The sequence below is a fragment of the Salvelinus fontinalis genome, chromosome 5 (genome assembly GCF_029448725.1).
Source record: "Salvelinus fontinalis isolate EN_2023a chromosome 5, ASM2944872v1, whole genome shotgun sequence".
Taxonomy (NCBI): domain Eukaryota; kingdom Metazoa; phylum Chordata; class Actinopteri; order Salmoniformes; family Salmonidae; genus Salvelinus; species Salvelinus fontinalis.
In genome coordinates this window covers 17,289,380-17,311,242 of record NC_074669.1, presented here as the reverse complement: position 1 = coordinate 17,311,242, position 21,863 = coordinate 17,289,380, and the positions used below count along the sequence as shown (strand labels likewise).

Sequence of the window (21,863 nt, the reverse complement as noted above, 5' to 3'; positions counted from 1 at the left end):
TGCAACCTTTCGGTTATTAGTCCAACGCTCTAACCACTAGGCTACCTGCAGCCTCAACAATTATGCACTGCCCTATGGGACTCCCAATCACGGCCGGTTGTGATACAGCCTGGAATTGAACTAGAGTGTCTGTAGTAACGCCTCAAGCACTGAGATGCTGTGCCTTAGACTGCTGCGCCACTCGGCAGGCTAATATTTTTGTCTGCCAAAATGTACACTCAATAAAGCATCACAACAATGGAATGCCACACAATCCAATACAATCTACTTTTATATCTGCTTAACCTGGCAAATGCAGATAATACAAGCTAAATAAATAGAGTGCAGTCCAAACCAGAATGGGGATTCTTAGTGTGAAATCAGAGCATACTAGATCTACCACAAAGAGTCAAAGGGAACAGCAGTAAAAATCTAAAAGTAAATAAATAGGGCCCTCTATCAGATAGGCATGATTCCACTAGCGGATCAAAGCCACACACATTCCACACTGCTCCACAATTTGGAGTTTAGAGTCTGTGGAGGGAGCGCCTCATTGTAATCTTCACATTGACTCCCCATCACTAGAACGAGCACCCCGCTTCCTCTGGACTTCCCTCTGGACTTCCCTCTACACTGGACGAATGAGCCAGACACCTTACTGTGATGTGTGACAACCACAGCAGACTGCACCACCACACAGGTAGCAATGACTGTCTTCTTCATGAAGCTCTGTAGTGAATGGCATTATTTCTACCTTATCCCCCTTATACGTTCTTCCACAGCCACTTCGATGGTGCTCAAGCTTAAAATGTACATTTACATTTAAGTCATTTAGCAGACGCTCTTATCCAGAGCGACTTACAAATTGGTGCATTCACCTTATGACATCCAGTGGAACAGCCACTTTACAATAGTGCATCTAAATATTTTAAGGGGGGAGGGGGGGGGGGGGGGTCAGAAGGATTACTTTATCCTATCCTAGGTATTCCTTAAAGAGGTGGGGTTTCAGGTGTCTCCGGAAGGTGGTGATTGACTCCGCTGTCCCACTATCATGGGGCGATGTGCTAAAGAATTGGCAGGCAGCATTCAAACTGATTGAGGAGTATGGTCGACCTCTGGGCTGTGGTTTGTTCTGTGGCTAATCTACTGTAGTAGAAAGTCAACGAAAAAAACTGCAGAAAAGAAACAAACAAACAGCCATCTTGATTTTACTCTGGCCAAGTCAGACATACCCTGCCAATGAAACTTTTCCAATTGTTTCTCTCCTCTGCTATCTTCAATACTCCATACATTCTTGCCAAAAGCTACAGCGGATTCTAGGCAGGCCACCCTCAGACAAAATCCCTGGCACAAAGAGCAAAATAAAGAGGGAACTATAGCAAGAGAAGGCGAGAGAGACTGGAACACACACACACACAAAGACACGTAATGCCCCAAAGACATTGCTGGGGAAAACAAATACATAGTTAATGCATTTTCTTTATCATATTTTTGAAAAAATATATGGGTTTGTAAGGGTGTTTGTGGGGGGGGGGGGGGGGGGGTGATGCCATGATGATGCAATAAAACGTGGGCGAAACAAGAGACCATCAATTTTCCCTCCGAAAGTAGTTGACTGCCATTTTGTTAACTGTTAACATTGTGTCTTTATGTTTTCAAGTCATATTGTTTTGATGGTTTTATCATACCAGGATTGTAAGAGTTAATGAACAAATCTCCAACACCTCTGAGATACCATTCAAACGTGAGAAATTCATAAATGTCAGAAAGGATAATAAATGGACATTGCAGCTGTCCCCTCGTGAGCTTGACCAGGGTTCAATGAGGGCAAAATTGATCTACTTGTCCCTAAACTTGTTATTTTTTAATATTTTTTTATTCACATTCCATCAGGATTAAACACTTTGAAAATGTGTTATTACGCACTTTCAGAATTTAACTATATCTCTCCTCTCTTTCTCTCTCTATCCTCACCCTCATATTCCTGACCTCAACGTTACACATTTATTATTAATATATATATATATATATATGTTGTGGCACTTGTTGTTGCTATTTTCTTTCCAAGTAAGTTATTTCTCTGGCCAGGGATCGCTAAACTAAACATACATTTTGGCAGACATTTCATGTGCAGAGGACTTTAGTGTTGGCAGCCATTTTAGATTGCTCTTTCTCCCGTCTCTCTTTCACTCACTCACTCTCTCCCTCCCCCTCTCGTTCTCTCTCTCGCCCAGAGAAAGAACACACAAAGTACAACTAACACGGTTGAAGAGTGCCAGCATGCTCCTGTGCCAAATCACCCCTTCAGACGAAAGACGAAAAGAGAGAGAGACAGAGCAGTGCCACTTAATTGCTGTTGGCAGACAGAGAGAAAGAGAGGAAGAAAGAGAGAAATAGAGAGGGGGAGAGAGATGCACATAGAGAGGGTTTTGAGAGAGAAATACATTTTTGCTATGGAAGGGACTTAACCAGAAACTCATTTTAGCTGAGTTACTCTGCAATCAGTGTGTCACAGTAAAATTACAACACAGAACAGACAGCATTACAAGCACAGGGAAGCAAAGTAGCTTCCCTCATCAGTCCAACCAGGGGACACATGCTTGTCTGAAGTAGATTACCAGAGATATGGTCCAAGCTGCAAGTATACTCGTAACTGAGATTCTTGTAACACAACCCTTTGTACAGTATATATTTTCCCATAACAGGAAAACCACAAGGATGGTGAATTAGAATTTCTACAATGCACCCAGTATTTGGTTTCATTTTGATCTCATGACATTATTGTAAATACAGTGGCTGGCTGGCTAAAGCCAACACTGCCGGCTGAAGTGGACAGAGGAAGCTAAGCTAGGGATTCTGAGGCAAGGCTGTCTATTCACATTTACCCTGGTGCCTGGGCAAATTTGGAGAGACAATCTTTGGCTTCTCCCAAACCCATTACCCATCAGTCACTAGGTGAGAGGAGCTATTTCTCCAGCAGCTCAGTTTCTAGCAGGAACGAGAACTGAAGCTATGATGATGTAACAGTGGAACAACATAGGTCAAAACACGGAAACAATTATGACCTGTCTGTTCCCTTATAACTTCATATGAATCATATGCATTTCATATGAATCACAGACATTGCTGTGCTCTCAATACTACACCCCTTACTGGAGCAATTAGGAAAAATAACTTCATGAACACGACCCACCTATTATGAGGCTTTAATATGTAGAGATAACACACTAATTCATTACGACAATCAAGCTTCTGGTATAGAGATGGCTACCTTGTAACTATCAAACCGATTGTCTACTTTAAAATCTCAAATGGAATTGAACAGTCAATTCAAATCCAATGTGTAACTGATAGCCTCTCTAGTGTGTAACAAGCTAATCACAGTAATGTTCATTTTAGCACAATTGAGCGTGCTGCAGCAAAGCTCATCTAGGCTCTACTGATGTACTGTAAGACCACTGTGGGAAGGCACCCCCTTCAGTATAGGATAGAACTTATATCACTCATATTCAATTCTCAACCACAATAACGTACACATTCCCCAAAACATGAATATCTACAGTTTACTTATTGTTGTAGTATGTTCAAGCATATCGTAGGATTTACTAGTTTGGAGTAATATGGGAAAATGCAGACAAATAAAATGATATCTAGTGCTTGTGCCATGATATAACACCAGGGGCTCCCTCTTGTAATCTTTCTCAGCAGTCTGTCGCTGTGTTTCTCTGTGGTAAGATTGTCCAGCTCACTGCAGCTGAGCTCAGAGAACAAACCAATCAATGGAGTTCTGCCCCAGCAACAGAGCTACTGAGCTCAGCCCTCTCCCTTCATTTTACCCCTCCATCTCTCTCCATCTCTCCCTTCTCCCCTCAGCAACCCCAATCAATGTCACATCTTCAATTAAATTTCAAACCGAATTGTTTGGAATGACAAGAACAAAGCCAACGCAGAGATATTACAGCAAACAAAAGCGTTGATAGCCTCTTTCCCTATCTGTTCGATTTCTTTCCCTATCTGTTTGATTTCTTTCCCCCTTCTTGCTTGTACTTCTTCTCCCTCTCTTCTTCCCCCCTCCGTTTCAGCCCATGCAGACAGTCTGAATCTGCATGGGCAGCCCCAGCAGCCCTCCCCACCCACAAACTCCCCACGCTGGTTAACATTTAGAGTGGGAGACACCAAATAGAAGAGGCCTGGCCTGCTGGACCAGAATCCACATAGAAACCAATTCAACAGAAAACTTTTATTGGCCAAATCATCTAACCATCTAATGAGTTCCATGGTGTTGTTAAACTAATCCTAATTTATTCAGAATAAGGTGCAGAGACCGCTAATTTATATTCAAAATAGCTAACCTCTCTTGCAAACAAAGCAAGTGCTGACTCCACTGGCTTGGCTGGTAGATGGCTGCTTTAATCCTGCTTATACTATATAGTTCAAGGTAGATTTTCCAACAGTTTTAGCCTAAAGCTGGGTTGTTGCTGAAACATACACAGTGAGGGTCACTCGATCTGATTACACAAGTGAAAGTCTTTGCAGAATTACAGAACCCTCAGTCAGCTTGGAGAGCATTCTCCTTTTAATTCATTCAGAAAAAAATGCTGAGCATGAGAGAATCAGGCGCTGCAGTACTGACTTTAATTTGACGCAGCCATCCTTTTATGTGCTGGAGCACTGAAGTGTTCTATATGGAGTCTGAGAGAGAGACTACGCTGAGGAGAACTGAACAGAGGAGAGCCCTAAGTCACGTCTGTCAAACACACCGCACAGCTCTCAAACTGATAAACAGCACCAGCCCACCGTAAAACACAGACAGAAAAACATACAGGGATCTGGAGAAGAAAAAGTGAGACGCAAGCACAGAGAAGGATGAAGGGAGAGAAAATGAGATGACAGCTAAAAAGTAAAGTAGGGTAGAGGTCAGGTTGTTGTCAAATAATGTCACGATACCAAAAAGACAACTAAAATGAATGGGCAAAGTCAGGCAGCTGAAAAATATGTCGACGGTAAAGAAGCACACTACGCAGCTGCAAAAAGCCAAACTTCCAGCCCCGCTGCTGGCAGACTGAGGTTCCAGGAAAGGAGTTGGTTACAGTGGATATCAGGAAGTCAGGCATTGGTGTGAAAATGGTGGCCTCTGATAATTGGACCAGCTGACCTTTCCTTGCAGTAGAGTGCAGCTTCCTGTGGTAGTGGGTCTTTAAGGAGTGGGGGCGGCATGGCAGTAATAACACATCAGGCATTTTGCTCAATCAGGAGAGGAATAGCTACCAGCTGGGGGAAGGATACTCACTCAGATACAGAGGACACAGTGTCTGCATGTGGGTATGCACCCACGCACACACACACGCACACACTGCTCATGTAGGCTAAAACAAAACACACAGACACTACACATGGTGCAGCACACAGTATGACCAAAGACAGTAAGGCCCACAAACGCTGACACTGCCATGATTTGCAGTCAAATGAGCGACCCCTCTCTGAGCTCCCTCTTGGTACTTGTTACCACATAGGAAGTCAAACGAGAAATACTGAAAGAGATATTTTGTAAGAGGCAGAAAGTGATCATTGAACTTCCAGAGTGAAAGAAGCCATGGAGTCTCCCGACTCCAATTAGTGCTGTCAGCGTGAGTCGTGCCACGGGAGGTCAGTTTTTTTATTCCAACAGGGAGAGCTATTAAACAACTATAGTGACTAGTCCTGGGCATTAATAGCTCCAGAGAAGGCCTCGCTTGTGTTGTTCGTAAAGAATGATAAAACTTTATTTTTCTTGCTTTTCCACAAACCACAATATAAAAAACCAGATGCGGACACTGTGTTCTTTTCAAGTTATTTTTGGACGGATTTCATAGACATATTAAAATATATATTTATATGTAAGGTTTTAAACCACCCACCATCCCTTTTGGATCGGCTATAAAGATTTCTCCCTGCAATTTGAGCGCAACATGTCGTTTGCGTGGACACGTGGAGCGGTGTGCACACAAAACCTTGCACATGAAATAATGAATGATAAAACACACGCACATCTTTACAATTAACCACAATTTGAATGTCTTACATCATTTTCTTTCCATCCTATGGGAGTCTTTGGTATGTGGCTAAAGTAAGAGAACAGCATGATGGGGGCTTTCAGCCAAGCTTTTTTTTCTTCATAGTAATGTATTTAACCCTTTATTTGACCAATCTGATTTGGTCACCTGATAACATACAGATGCAGGATTTTAATTTGATCACTCTTTTGTTGCTGAGAATATTCATGCACAGCAGAAAATGCAAAATTGTAGTGTATTTGTAGTGCTTGTTTGTGTTGGAGACAGCTCCAGGAGTCTTCCCACCACCAGGACTCTAAATAGAAAGGAATTACCACCATGCAGGCAGGCTGTCCTTCACACTCCCTCTGTCTTCCATTCACAGCAGATTCCATTTCAAATAGGCTTTTCTGGCTTGGCAACAATAGAGTATATCCATAGCATAATTTCACTGTGGTGAGAAGCCACCGGCTAGCTCGCTGACCCCTTTCTCTACACCCTCTGTCTCCAGTTTTAAGTGGACATTACTGGAATGACAATAACGTGAGCCAGACAGCTGAATTGATGGCAAACAATAACATATATCAGACCACAATGGTACGCTCTAGGAACAACTTCATGGACAGACCCCCCAAGGATGTTAATGTCTCACTTTACTGCTCTCTGTTTGCCCAGCTAATTTTTTACACAGAGGGTCAATGCCTTGTTATTCTGTGTGGTCAATAATCACTTCTCACATACTGTTCACCAAGCCAGTTAGTTATACTAGTATAATATATCATTACCATTTTAAAAAACTTTCCCAAGTAGCCCTGGCCTGGGTGTGTGTCCATCTGTAACCACAGGGGGCAGTGTGGTGGTCAGTAGTTTCATGAGAGGCTATGATGCAGAATTCACTACTGATACAGCATGCTTTGGCTTAGATGACCCAGCCACAACCACTACTATAGTACGGTACACTGCTCTGCTGATGAGTGTAGAACTGTACAGCTGTCACATACACACAGGATGAGTCTGATGAGTGTTTCTGCAAACCAGCAATGGATCTTAGGCTAAACTGCATCTACTGTAATACATTAAATTAAAGCACTAGTGTAATCAGCAATGACTGTATATATGAATGGACAAAGCCATTGATCATATGACACCATTCACTTCCTGGTTACTCCAGGAAGTGAAGTTGAAGGCTAGCTCAGTGCTGCCCCCTTTCATTGAGTAACTCAAGTTAAAGGCCGACCGGGATACTGTAGGCTGCCATTAGCAACTAAATTATCCTTATAAAGTCTTCTGTGTACAATTAAAAAAATAATCAGTTCAAGGACATACATCTGGTCTATTAAAAGCAATTATTGGTTCCATGATTGTCTTCGAAACATATTTCTATTCACATGAAGAATGACCACGAAAACTGCTATTTTCCCATTCATTTTAACGGGGATCCTGTTTTCTGCTAACAAGCCTGTCAGATTTGAACTTCCATCGCTTCAATGAGAAGGGGCAGTTTTTCACCCCTGGTAATCAGTCACTACAGGACATTTAATTGGCAGATGCAGATGCTGTCATCCATCCTATTGGTGCAGCATTGAAGTGAGCCAATGAAGTCAGGGAGGCTAATGAGAGTCAGACATAGGTGGTCTGACACTCTGGCATCTTTACACCACATGTTAGGGGTGAGCCAGCAGCGACCAGAAAGAAAAAAGGAGATTGTTAAACGACCAGAGTGGTTTTCATAAGATTGTTTGTGTTCTTTTGACGAGCACCAATCTGTGAGCTGTCAAAGTGCAGTCTGGGAACAGAGAGGAGAGAGACAGAGACAGAGAGATTTCTGTAGGTCTCATGTCTAGTTTAGATACAGATTCTGCTCAGTCTAATATGCTCTTGAAGATACTTCTTCAAACTGGAAAATTTGCTGAAAGTATTGCCTTGAAAGTGAGGCTTCACTTAACATTCTCTCTGTACACACAACTTATCTCAGCACTCCTATCAAACTTGCAGCGCGTGCCACAAGTGTCGAGAGAGAGAGCAGAGGATCAACACAGGAGGTCATCTGAGGCAACCCTCCTCCCACAGATAGCTGGGTGTCTGTCTGGTGCCTGCCTGGGTGATATGATGTGTTGTATGGATGGATGGCAGCTCCAGTTGTTGGACTGTGGCTTGGCACTGGTGCCTAAAGGCTTAACCTCAACTACAAGGCAAAATGAATCCCTCTGGAGGGAAAATTGTCTTGTCAAAGGGGATCTGGGAGGGCTGGGGTCTGGAACTGGGACTGATTCATATCTTGGGTATGGTGGATATAGACTTTGAGAGGTAGACCTACTGAGCACACTATAGCTAAATAATTCAGCAAAAAGCACATAAGTCTGGATTGAATCAATTCAATAAAGCGGTGGGGGAATGGGGTGACCGAGTACATTTCATAGAAATACTGTATCAGCATGACGCACTCTCAAAGCTGTGGCTTTGCGATTCTTAGATACCACCCCAAGACATGAGAAGACGAATTACAGGACGACAGTTATCTAGCTACCTTTCCCCCTAAAGTTGTGTTCCCACCCCTGACGTAGGCTACGTGGTGGTGCGCGTCACAACCAGGGGTGAAAGTAGATTTCTTCCCGGGCCAGGACCTCCTTAAAAAACAATTTCATGGGCCTAATCATAGTATTGCATATAGAATCCCTATTGATTCAATAGTATCTCTGTGGGTCTAGTTGTAAAGATATGTAATTTAACTTTTAAAATGTATGACCTTTTATTGTGGCATCAACCAGTCATGATGTTTTCATCTGATTTATAAAACAATCACTTCAAAGGGCTCCTTTACTAGGTTTCCCAGCGCACGTTCATCCACTCACAACATATCCTCTAAACAGTGGTGAACGGAAACAGACATCTGTTACACAAAACACCAACAAGTGTAATGACCTTTTGGCGATTGTCATTAGGCCAGAATTTAAGTGTCCATTGCTGTCCGCACGCGTCTCTGTGTCGCCCACACTTCTCTGCCTCGGCAAAATGTCAGTGTTCTCGTCAAACCACATCACATTTTGGAGCTATACCACCTGTTTTTCATGCCTCTGACATGCGGTAATGATAAATAGTAGTGTAACAGCCTACCGTTTTCTTGACATTTTGTTTTAGTTATTGTGATAGGCTCATATTTTACCGGTACCGTGTACCTCCACTATTTATTTTGCCCGGGACGCCGTACCGTACTGCTTTACTTTCACCCCACAGCTCCCCAGTTTAGAGGGGGGGAGGGAGGGTTGATTATCTGCAGTGCCAGAAGCCTGTCCTGGGACTCTGCGCTGCCTGATTACACTGAGGAGACGTGGGCCTGTTTACCATATCAGATTTAGTGGAATTAGGGGAAGCATCACTGCCATGAACATTGTCATTATCACCAATCTTCACCCTACAGTTAACAACTACCCTAACCTAGCTAGAGTCACCAAGATAATACAGTGGGTTGTTGCTGAAACCCTACTCTGATTAAGACTGTAGAAATGGAATGAAATAACAGATGGTTGTCATTCCTTTTGAATGGAAATGATAAAACAACAGATCAATCAAGACTGAGGCTCCTTCCATCTGTGTGGGATTAAAAAGACATGCGATAGACTGTTGTGGTTCTAATCAAAATGAGGGTGGAATCAATCACAAATGCAATCCATGAGGTTGAAGGAGATAGAAAGTAACTTTAAAAAGAGTTGAAAGACTTGCTGTGTTGACATGCTGTTCTCTCCATATATCACTAACTGGTATTTTATTTTAACTTTAATATCATACCCTGAACTAAGATTGACCCTCTCTGGCATAACGTTTGTTTCAAAAATATGATATTGTACTGCGCTGTAATGGCTACTGACAGAGAGAGAGAGAGTGAGGGAGGGAAAAGGGGACGGAGGAGAGGTTGAGGGTGTGACGTAGCACTTGTCCTGAAATACCCTTTCTTCATTACGTGACTGTTATTCCCCTCCCCCAACTCTCTCTCTCCCCACCCCTCTCTTATTTTTCTCTCTCACTATCCCTCTCTGTACAGTTTTATTGTATGCTTTGTGCAACAATGCAGCAATGTGGCAAACATTTGCATTAACGTCAAGCCATCTGGACTCGTCATTAGAAAGGGAGTTATATCTACTACTCTCTGTCTCTCTTTCTCTCTCTCTTTCTCTCTCTCTTTCTCTCTCTCTCTTTCTCTCTCTCTTTCTCTCTCTCTCTCTCTCTCTCTCTCTTTCTCTCTCTCTTTCTCTCTCTCTCTCTCTCTTTCTCTCTCTCTCTCTCTTTCTCTCTTTCTCGTTGTTGCCTCTGTAATCGAGTTTGTTCGTTTTCTGGGCTTCATCCAAGTAACAAAGTAACAATTAGTAGTATAAATCAAACAAACAAAAGAATGACATAATATATTAAACACAAATAGGCTACTGTCAAACTAAATCTGAAGAAGTTAAATAGCACAAAAGTGAAATATTATTATACAGTACAGTTCCTGCGTTAAGCAACAACAAAGTATAATTCAGTGTACAGAGTCCAGTGTGTTCAACTTGTCCCTATCTTGACACTAACAAAGTGTTACTATAATTTTACACGTGCTAATACACTATACTGGCTTCGATGCCTATCTTGATACATATATAAAATATTAATACAACTCAAAAGTAAAACATAACAGTAATATAAGTGCTTTTTTTTTAAACTTCAGTGACAATTTTCTTCAATGTGTTTTGAAAAGCATTTAGACTACATTTGAAAATCATCTCGACTAGTGATGGGGGACAAAATTGATACAGTTACATATCAGCCTAGAATTTACATTTTTTACCATATATCGTATTGTATTCTTTTGACAATAACGCAATATATTTTTGCGCTAGTTGACTGCTCCAAAACTCCAGTGTTTTTCCTTCATAGCTTGTTCTCTATATTCTATTTAAATAGGGAGTCAATTTGTTTTCAGCACTTTTATTTAATTTCTTGTACCTCTGCAGCAGAGATATGGTGAGCAAAATCTTTGGAACATCCAATTGCAATAAAATCCCAGTATCGAATCACAATTCATATCGTATCAGCACCTAAGTATCATGATAATATCGCATTGTGAGGTCCCTGGCAATTCCCAGCCCTAATCTTGACTGCTCTACAATAGCAGACAACCCCTACAGCATGAGAGTGCATGAAACTAGGCCTATGTTCCCATAGAATGGAGCAGCAGCTCTGTGCTGTGCAGTTCTGAGTGCTTGGGGACCGTGCGGCCCAGTGGGGCTAAGAATAGCATGGAAACCCTGATCAATATGAGAGAGGCCGACAGAGAGAGACACAGCCAGGAAACCAAATCTGCTAGCATAATCATTCAGTTGCAGTGCGTGTGTCTGGGGCTGCAAGGACGGCCAGGTTGCAGGTATTCTGCTTGGCCGATCCAGATGGGAGCTGAGCTGCTGCCTGTGACTGACACACACACACAACTCACCGCATCATAGATCCACAATCCAGACCTCTAAATAAAAATACCGGCATGGCTGTGGTTGTGTGAGCGTGTGTGTGTTAACATAACATTTAAACAAGTTCTCCTTTTTAGATAAAACTATACTAAACATATTCACGTCATCAAATAACTGATTAAAAGACACTGTTTTGCAATGAAGGTCTACAGTAGCCTCAGCAGCACCCTGTAGGGTAGCACCAGGTGTAGGCAGAGGACAGATATTTTCTGTCCTCCTCTGGGTACATTGACTTCAATAAAAAACCTAGGAGGCTCATGGTTCTCACCCCCTTCCATAGACAGTAATTATGACGACTTCCAGAGGACATCCTCCAACCTATCAGAGCTTGCAGTATGAACTATCTTGTTCATCCAATCAAAGTTAGTTCCCAAGATGGTGTAGCAGTGTAGACGTGTTTTGTTTCATCCTCTCGTGTACGTTTGTATTTTTCGTATTTCTTGTATATATATATTTTTTTAATTCTATCTCTTTTCGATTTTTAATTTGATTATACCTTCCGGTAACCTACCTCACCCAATGTGATACGGAATCGCTATTATTTTTTAACTTTGGAACACATTCAAGAACCCCCAGTAGCTAACCAGCTAATCAGCTACAAGCTATTTAGTCATTTTTTAGCCGCTGCTAGCAGCTTTTACCTTCTGCACAGACACCAGCCCTGTTATTAGCCTGGATAATACTCACCAATTTACCAACATCGGACTGTATCTCCACAACAACGCCGGATTCCTGCCGTAATCCCTGAGCCACTACTTCTGACCCTCACAGCTAGCTTGCAGCTAGGGCCACTGCCACGAAGCTAGCACCAGTTAGCAAACACAATTCTACAATACCTCTTTCGCCATCGCCATCCAGCTTGGATTTTCTGTCGACACGACCACGTCTGGTCTGCAGACGAATACCCCATCCGCTGTGCCCTCAACCGGCCTCCGTCTGAGCAGACCCCCTCCGTCTGAGCAGACCACCCCCCGGGCTACTAACTTTAAACGCCGCGTGCTAGCGTAGTGGCGGCTTCTCTGCTCCATCTACGGCTGCCCCCCGGACACTATGATCACTTGGCTACATAGCTGATGCCTGCTGGACTGTCCATTAATTCACGGTACTCAATTCTGTTTATTTGTGTTTTATCTGTCGGCTCTGTGTTTTAACTCAGGCTCTGCGTGTAGTTAATCCGACACTCTCTGCCTAGTCGTCGCCATTTTTACCTGCTGTTGCTGTGTTAGCTGACTAGCTGCTGTTATCTCACCTGTTGTTTTAGCTAGCTCTCCCAATCAAGACCTGCAATCACTTTATGCCTTACTGTATGTCTCTCTCAAATATCAATATGCCTTGTATACTGTTGTTCAGGCTAGTTATCCTTGTTTTGGTTTGCAATGGACCCCGTAGTTCCACTCTCCGTACCTCTGATACCTCCTTTGTCCCACCTCCCACACATGCGGTGATCTCACCCATTGAGACCAGCATGTCCAGAGATACAACCTCTCTTATCATCACCCAGCGCCTGGCCTTGTCGCACCCCCTATTACCAGCCTGTTCAACCTCTCCTTCGTATCATCTGAGATCCCCAAGGACTGGAAAGCTGCCGCGGTCATCCCCCTCTTCAAAGGGGGAGACACCCTGGACCCAAACTGTTACAGACCTAGATCCATCCTGCCCTGCCTATCTAAGGTCTTCGAAAGCCAAGTCAACAAACAGATCACTGACCATCTCGAATCCCACCGTACCTTCTCCGCTGTGCAATCCGGTTTCCGAGCCGCTCAGCCACGCTCAAGGTACTAAACGATATCATAACCGCCATCGATAAAAGACAGTACTGTGCAGCCGTCTTCATCGACCTGGACAAGGCTTTCGACTCTGTCAATCACCATATTCCTATCGGCAGACTCAGTAGCCTCGGTTTTCTAATGACTGCCTTGCCTGGTTCACCAACTACTTTGCAGACAGAGTTCAGTGTGTCAAATCGGAGGGCATGCTGTCCGGTCCTCTGGCAGTCTCTATGGGGGTACCTCAGGGTTCAATTCTCGGGCCGACTCTTTTCTCTGTATATATCAATGATGTTGCTCTTGCTGCGGGGGATTCCCTGATCCACCTCTACGCAGACGACACCATTCTGTATACTTCTGGCCCTTCCTTGGACACTGTGCTATCTAACCTCCAAACGAGCTTCAATGCCATACAACACTTCTTCCGTGGCCTCCAACTGCTCTTAAACGCTAGTAAAATCAAATGCATACTTTTCAACTGTTCGCTGCCTGCACCCGCACGCCCGACTAGCATCACCACCCTGGACGGTTCCGACCTAGAATATGTGGACATCTATAAGTACCTAGGTGTCTGACTAGACTGCAAACTCTCCTTCCAGACTCATATCAAACATCTCCAATCCAAAATCAAATCTAGAGTTGGCTTTCTATTTCGCAACAAAGCCTCCTTCACTCACGCCGCCAAACTTACCCTAGTAAAACTGACTATCCTACCGATCCTCGACTTTGGCGATGTCATCTACAAAATAGCTTCCAATATTCTACTCAGCAAACTGGATGCAGTTTATCACAGAGCCATCCGTTTTGTTACTAAAGCACCTTATACGACCCACCACTGCGACCTGTATGCCCTAGTCGGCTGGCCCTCGCTACATGTTCGTCGTCAGACCCACTGGCTCCAGGTCATCTACAAGGCTCTGCTAGGTAAAGTGCCGCCTTATCTCAGTTCACTGGTCACGATGGCTACACCCACCCGTAGCACGCGCTCCAGCAGGTGTATCTCACTGATCATCCCTAAAGCCAAAACCTCCTTTGGACGCCTTTCCTTCCAGTTCTCTGCTGCCTGCGACTGGAACGAATTGCAAAAATCTCTGAAGTTGGAGACTTTTATCTCCCTCAACAACTTTAAACATCTGCTATCCGAGCAGCTAACAGATCGCTGCAGCTGTACATAGTCCATCGGTATATAGCCCACCCAATTTACCTACCTCACCCCCCAAACTGCTTTTATTTATTTACCTTTCTGCTCTTTTGCACACCAGTATCTCTACTTGCACATGATCATCTGATGATTTATCACTCCAGTGTTAATCTGCTAAATTGTAATTATTCAATTTATTGCCTACCTCCTCATGCCTTTAGCACACATTGTATATAGATTCTCTTTTTTCTACCATGTTATTGACTTGTTTATTGTTTACTCCATGTGTAACTCTGTGTTGTTGTCTGTTCACACTGCTATGCTTTATCTATGCTTTATCTTGGCCAGGTCGCAGTTGCAAATGAGAACTTGTTCTCAACTAGCCTACCCGGTGAAATAAAAAATAAATAAAAATATCAGAGAATGGACCTATTCCTGAAAGCATACAATACAGCTAGCTAGATAGCACTGCATAAAGTGTGGTGAGTAGTTGACTGACAGAGAGAAGAAGACAATAGTTGAACAGTTTTGAACAAATTGTTTTCTTCAAAAATTAAGGAGAAGCAGCAAAGAGAGAGAGAGAGAGAGAGAGAGAGAGAGAGAGAGAGAGAGAGAGAGATCTAGTTAACCTTTTAGGAATGCTATTTATGTTAGCTAACTGGCTAAGGCTATCCAACACTACAACTCTTCCAAGTCAAGGTAAGCTTTCCGCTTTATTAATTTCACTGGTTCTATTTTGTTGATTATAACGTTAATAAGGTAACAAAGATGTAGGCTGTGTAGCGGTTAGTGGTTATGGTATGAAGGTTTGGCTTGGAGAGGTTTTTGCGCCTGGTCACCGACAGCTGTTGTGTTGTACAATGAAGTCCACAAGCGAATGGAAAAGGTGAGAGGAGAATGCATAGATGCGAGAAGAAATTATACAATGAGCAAACTGATGATGCTGTACGCGGCTGCTATGAAAGTGAACTGTGTGTGAGGGTGATCAGGGGTTTATTTATTCCGCCGACTCTGCTGCAAAACATTTCTTAAACGGAAGGAAATGGAACAAAACGGGGAGGGACTTACCTTAATTTGTCTCATGAAAAACATTTGTATTAGTTGCAAAACATTTTGCAACTGTTTGCACTAATGATTTCACCCCAGATCAGCTAGATGCAGGTAACAGTGTGCAAGGCAGTATTGAATGTGTCACTGTCTGTCACCTTGATTACTCCAATTTGTCTCTAGACCTGTGCACCTACGTAATAAACATTCATTTGTAGACTAGGTTGTAGCAACCTCATGATGGGTATAATATAGGGCAAATTCGAGTATCATCTAGTATCCTAAACCTATCGATGCTACATTAAGCTGAGTGAATGGAATATGAATGACAGTCATCCAACATGCTGTAATAGAAATAAAGCCATGTTAATTAAAATAAATACATCCTCCCTAATCTTGAACGGCACGAACCGCCACTGATTCTCATTTACTCCCGTAGAGAGGTATACGACCTGCACATTTTTCTGTTTTAGAATGCCTTTGAATTATTGTTCAAATTTTGTCTCAAACCAAGCTGTAGTCTGTGTCTAAAATAATGGCTACATGCACTGTGCAATAATCAAAGCGGTCTCTCTGCCAACCTAGGCATACACTGTAGGCCTATAGGAAGAAAGACTTGACCATGAGCCAAAGGCATACTGCAAGGCCTTCCGAATAACTGACTCAGTCATTCACAGCATAATTATGGTAACGCTACAGAATGTACATGTTAACAGTATGTACCTGCACAAGACATCCAATTACTGTCCAAACAGCGTACTGTACAAAGCCAGTCATTCAAACATACTGTTAACAAACGGTCGATGCTGTCACTCACTTGGAGAATAGGAAATGTCCAATTGAGCCAATGGATTGCAGTTCACGACCCCAACAAATGAGGCATGTCTTTTTAATCAAAACAGACTTAATTAGCCATCAATGCACATGCCATTGATCATGTGGTTGAATGTTTTCAGCGGACACTTGCGGCTGTAAATCTGTTAATCTGCTGGAGTGACTATCATAGTGAGGAAGCTCAATTACATGCCATCAGTGAACTTTGTGACCTGAGTGGTCTTGTTTTAGGCAAAAGGTAATAACACTAGTAACACTTGAATCTCTATTACAGTCAACTTGAATGTTCAGTTTCCTATCTATCTATCTATCTATCATGTCATTGCAGGGTAATATATTGGGTAGAAATCACTGCAAGGGGCTTGGGGCTGGTGGGATGGGGGTTTGGGGAGGGGGGCGAGGGTCATGGGTGAATGCAGCTGTGTAACTCAAACCTTGAAAACAGCTGGTGCCAGCACTTTCTCTCTCTCTCTGAGTAATCTCTCACATGATTTTTATTCCAAATAAACATGCATATAAAATATTCCATATTTTTCGGGTGGGCTTAAGTATACAAGTATAGGTTTTCCTGTTCTCAATCAATGTAATAGGGGATAGGATTGAGGGAGAAGGCAGAGAGGGAAAACATTTGTGCAGTTCAACATTTTGAGTTAAATGTAACCCGCAACCTCTACGCAGGCCAGCATTTAAACTTGTGAGCAGTCTACCCTCTCCCACTTGGACCCAGTGTCCATAAAATGTGATCTGGACAAAATAAGGGATAGTCAATTCACTTTTTCTCCAATCTCTGGACTAAGCAGCCGTTCCATACTTAGAACATTATCCAGAGCTAAAAAGGGAGTATCGTTTCAGGCCCCTACAGAAACGCAACAAAAAAGATTAGTAACTTTCACCATTCATCATTCTTGTATATCACTGCCTTTTCCAACGTAAGCATTATCTCCTGCTCCATATCCGTCTCTGCTCTAACTCTCTCCCTTCCCATCTGTTTCCGTCCAGCTGCTGTCTGTGCTCGCCCTGCCCTGCTCTTGCCAATGACCCACTGCTCTGTTTGCAGTCTACAGATACACAGTGTCAGCTGGCACATGGAAGATTTGCCCAGGCCTGTCCCAAGTCCAGAAGCCATGAGTCGCCTTCTAGTCATGTACAAAATAAATGGCTCTACTACCACACCTCAGCTCTAAGAAAGGAAAACAGAGACATCATAACCAGACTGTAACTATCCTATATGACAAAGAGTAGTAAAATCCTGAAAAGAGCTGTCTGGGCAGATACAGTGCGGCAGGACATCAGCAGACTTCCTGTCTGTCTGCAGGCCCTCCAGTCTGGGGAGATATTTCAGACTTTCCCAACCTAGCCTCATAGGAGTGGAAAGGACATCTCTCTGGTGAAAAGAACCGTTAACATTCTTCTATTTAGAATGGAGACCATTTTGAACATGAACAAGCAAGTGAACCTTCACTAAACATGAACAATAGAAGAACTTACACATGATTCATTCTTCCACAACAGGTCCTGAGGTAACCATAACACACTGCAACTCCTGAGGCATAAACATGACTGGGCCTTGGTGAAATAAGCAGTTCCTCTTCTGGCCCCTGAGGAGTGGACGAGCAACTGAGTTCAGAGGCTGAAAGTATCAGGGGAGGTGAGACAGATTCATTATTAAAACCTACTCGAAATGTAGCCTCATATTGCCCCTGTTCAGTTCTCCTCTCCCCATCTCTGTCCCCGTGGCTGACATATCAATCTGTCCTGACTGCAGATAGTCCACTCAGACAGTCAGGCTACAGAGGCCACTCACTCTTTGCCACTGTGCTGTGATTAAGCTAGAAAATAGCTTTTTATGGTTGACTAACAACACAACAAAAGCCCGTGAAAGAGACTAATAACCGATTCTCCAGATGTTTGATCTGTTAAATTAATGCCAATTCTTATTTCCCCATTGATGTGAAAATTCATGGAAGAGGTCCTGTCTGTTTTTATGAATCACACATCTAATACATCTTTTAGAAGGGATGGAGCAAACAGAGCTTGCGGTTGCCATAAGGCTGTTGTCATTTCAAATACAGTAGGAGTTGTTGCAGCCATAATGTTTAAACCATAATGTTTCTAACTCAGTTAGCCCTGTCTTGGCACTATGTGGTTTAATGCAGCCTGGCGACACCAACAAAGCCTTGTGACTTACTGGCATAGACCATAGACTTCCTCAATCATAAAGGCAATAAAGGCTTCCTTAGAAAAGCAGACAATATTATCAATAAGCAGTAAACACCCTGTGTAACATAAGGGTTGCAAATTTACCATTCTAGCACGTTTTAATTATTGTGTGACACCAGGCAGCTGCCCCATTCTGTCAGATGTAGAGTGTGGAGTGGAGCGTTTTTTAATCAAGCTGTAATGAATCAGGAGGGGGAGGGGAGAGAGGGGGAGCTGAGTAAACCTAAACAACCATGTAATTACCCATTCTCTCTCTCTTTATTCCCTGTGTAGATCCACTCCTGCTGCTTTTCCATCCCTCCATCCCTCCCCTCCCTCCCTCCACCTCTTCATCTTCCTCTTGTTGCGGATGGGCAGCATGCCAAGCATGCCATCAGTGGCAGCGTCAGTGTCTCCATGCCACCAGTGATACCAGCTGCCAGGGCTCCATGCGGCCTATAGACAGCTGGCACTGTGCTGGGGACACTGAGGAGAGGGAGGTTCTGGGGGTCCGGGGGATGGGATGGACTTGGGTTGTGGGCAAAATGGGGACTGGGGGGAAATGGAATGTGAAAGCCTGTATTGAGTTAAAGACTGAATTAAGACGTGTATCTGCTCTCTTTCTTTACTACATAGACTCTCCTGAGACTACAAAATATATTTCAGACCTGACCTTTGTCCTCTGTTGAATGAGGTAGGCCTACATCATCTGTTTAAACAGTGTCTAATGATACGATAAACAACAACATAAACGCCTTCCAACCTGACAACGTCCACCATCTCTGCCCTGCTTGCCTACCCCCTCCCCTCTCAGAGGCACCAGGTGTGTATTGATTCACAATGAACAGCTGCCACCTAACCAGATGGACAGCTGCCTGCCTTGTAAGCCTTGTCGACTGGCTGTTATGTCTCTTCTATTTCTCTGTTGCTTATTTGCTTGTCTAGTCAATAGCAGGAGGCCCGGCAGATGCTCACCATCAACGTGTCTTCATCTTTGCTGAATTCATTAAAAAAAATTGTGTAATAAGGAGAAAAACTAAAAATGTCTTAAATTACAGACAAGCATGCATATTACACACCCATGCACGCACGCACACACAACTAGGACTGTTACGGTGACCGTATTAGCGTCAAACCGACAGTCACGAGTCATGACCGCAGTCCAATTCCATGTGACCGCTGAGTCACGGTAACTAGGCTTCTCCAAACCTGCACTCTGATGCTACTGGTGATTAGTAGCCTACCAAACGTTCTAATGGCCAGTCACTAACTGCCTGGCACTCAGGGCTCTATTGTCCCTCTAACCACTCTGACATCAATGCAAATACAATCTAAAATCATATCACACACTTCATGAGAGCCCTGGAATTCAGAGTTTGAGCGGACTGTTGCGCAGCGAGAGCCAGTTCCTCATAGCTGGTTGATGCATTGAATGAACAGATGCCCAGCATTTGCAGTCTAAGGCAAGAAACAGCGCATGCATTGTTTTGCAACTTTTTCAAATCATAGTCGCACGCATCAAGATTTAGCCTAGCCCATAGGCATATATGTTTTGATAAGGTTTGTATCACAACTAAAGTCACCAAATATCTCTAAGCGTAGCATATAGGCCAAGGACCCCTGGAACAGGGTTGGAGAGCCCATAGTCTAAAGAGTCTAGTGAAACAAGACCCCTGGAACAGGGTTGAAGAGCCCATAGTCTAAAGAGCCTAGTGAAACAAGACCCCTGGAACAGGGTTGAAGAGCCCGTAGCCTACAGAGCCTAGTGAAACAAGACCCCTGGAACAGGGTTGAAGAGCCCGTAGCCTACAGAGCCTAGTGAAACAAGACCCCTGGAACAGGGTTGAAGAGCCCATAGTCTAAAGAGCCTAGTGAAACAAGACCCCTGGAACAGGGTTGAAGAGCCCATAGTCTAAAGAGCCTAGTGAAACGTGTTCTTATAAGCCCAGTTATTACGAATCTTGACTGGCCGCTTTTTAAAAGAGGATCCCAGCTTTCTCGTACTGCTATATTTATTGCTCAGTTCTTAAAATTAACCACATTAATCCACTTTACAACCGCTGTGGCCTACCTGGCATATTAAAAACTTAACTAAGGGTAACCTCCATTCGCTATTCGAGTGCAGTGTGCGGATTCTATGTTTTTTTTTGGTGAGCCATTCTAAATAAAAAAGAATTCCACACATATATTAATAGGCTATGTGTAAAGACCAGATTAAATTCAGTATAGTCTGATGGGTGAGAACATTATCAAGTGCTTTTCAAATTGTAAATGAGAGACTGATGAAGTGTGTGCAGCCTGCACAAGAAACAGAGCAGAGCGCATGCCTTTCATGTAGCGTTTCCCAAACTCGGTCCTGGGGACCCCAAGGGGTGCACGTTTTCGTTTTTGCCCTAGCATTACACAACTGATTCAAGTAATCAAAGCTTGATGATTAGTTTATTATTTGAATCAGCTGTGTAGTGCTAGGGCAAAAAAACTAAACGTGCACCCCTTGGAGTCCCCATGACAGAATTTGGGAAACGCTTCTTTAATGCCCGTTTTTTCAAATCATCATTAGATTTGCATCATGCAGCCTTAGAATGTTTTAGAAATCAAAACATATAGCCTTAGGTTTGTATCACAACTAAAGTTGAATAAATAACTCTAAATTAAGCATTAAGGAGGACCTGTTTCAATTGATCACTTTGTTAAACTGCGCTCAATACTCCCTTAGAAATCGTTTGCAAAAAATATCCTTTCAATTTTATTAGGCTATGTTCAATTGTATTTTTCTTACTATAAAATAATAAAAGAAGCGAATTATATTATAAGCAAATCTTGTCTGCTAAATGAGCTAGTGTAGCCGAAAGCCATATGGCATAGCCAGATCAGGGCCTAACATAAGGACGACTCACAATATGCTATTCTGTTATTCTGAAATAGGCTACAATTTCTTCATATCATAATGTTTATTTAGACCTGCCTAAAATAAATAATAGATTTATTGTGATGGTGTAGGGTCTATTAAATGTATTTATTAGTCTTTTTAACATGTTAATGTTCCAAATGTCTGCATCAGTGGCTTGTAGGCTATTTGTGAAAGCTCAGAGATGATAAATGTGTTTATATTAATTAACGGTCAACTACCATTAGACCGGGAGTTACTTGCATGACAGTTACCCTGCTGACAAAATTTCATGACCGCCACAGCCCTACACACAACACACGCCTGTCCGCCCGTTGCACACACGCGCGCACTCGCATACACACAAACACACACACCATCGCATACAAATTGGGTCTGTGACAAAAACCATGCCCAAAAGCTGTGCTGTTCTGGTCTCTAGAGAACCCTGAACTGTAATGCTCCCTGGCGTTTAATCTCCGTCCC

The 21,863-nt window shown here is 43.1% G+C and overlaps 1 protein-coding gene across 8 annotated transcripts in view; it reads right to left on the bottom strand.

Moving 5' to 3' along the window:
• The window catches only part of LOC129855227 (nuclear factor 1 C-type-like), a 112,933-nt gene that overhangs the window by 35,049 nt on the left and 56,021 nt on the right, over positions 1–21,863 (bottom strand). The window lies entirely within an intron of this gene.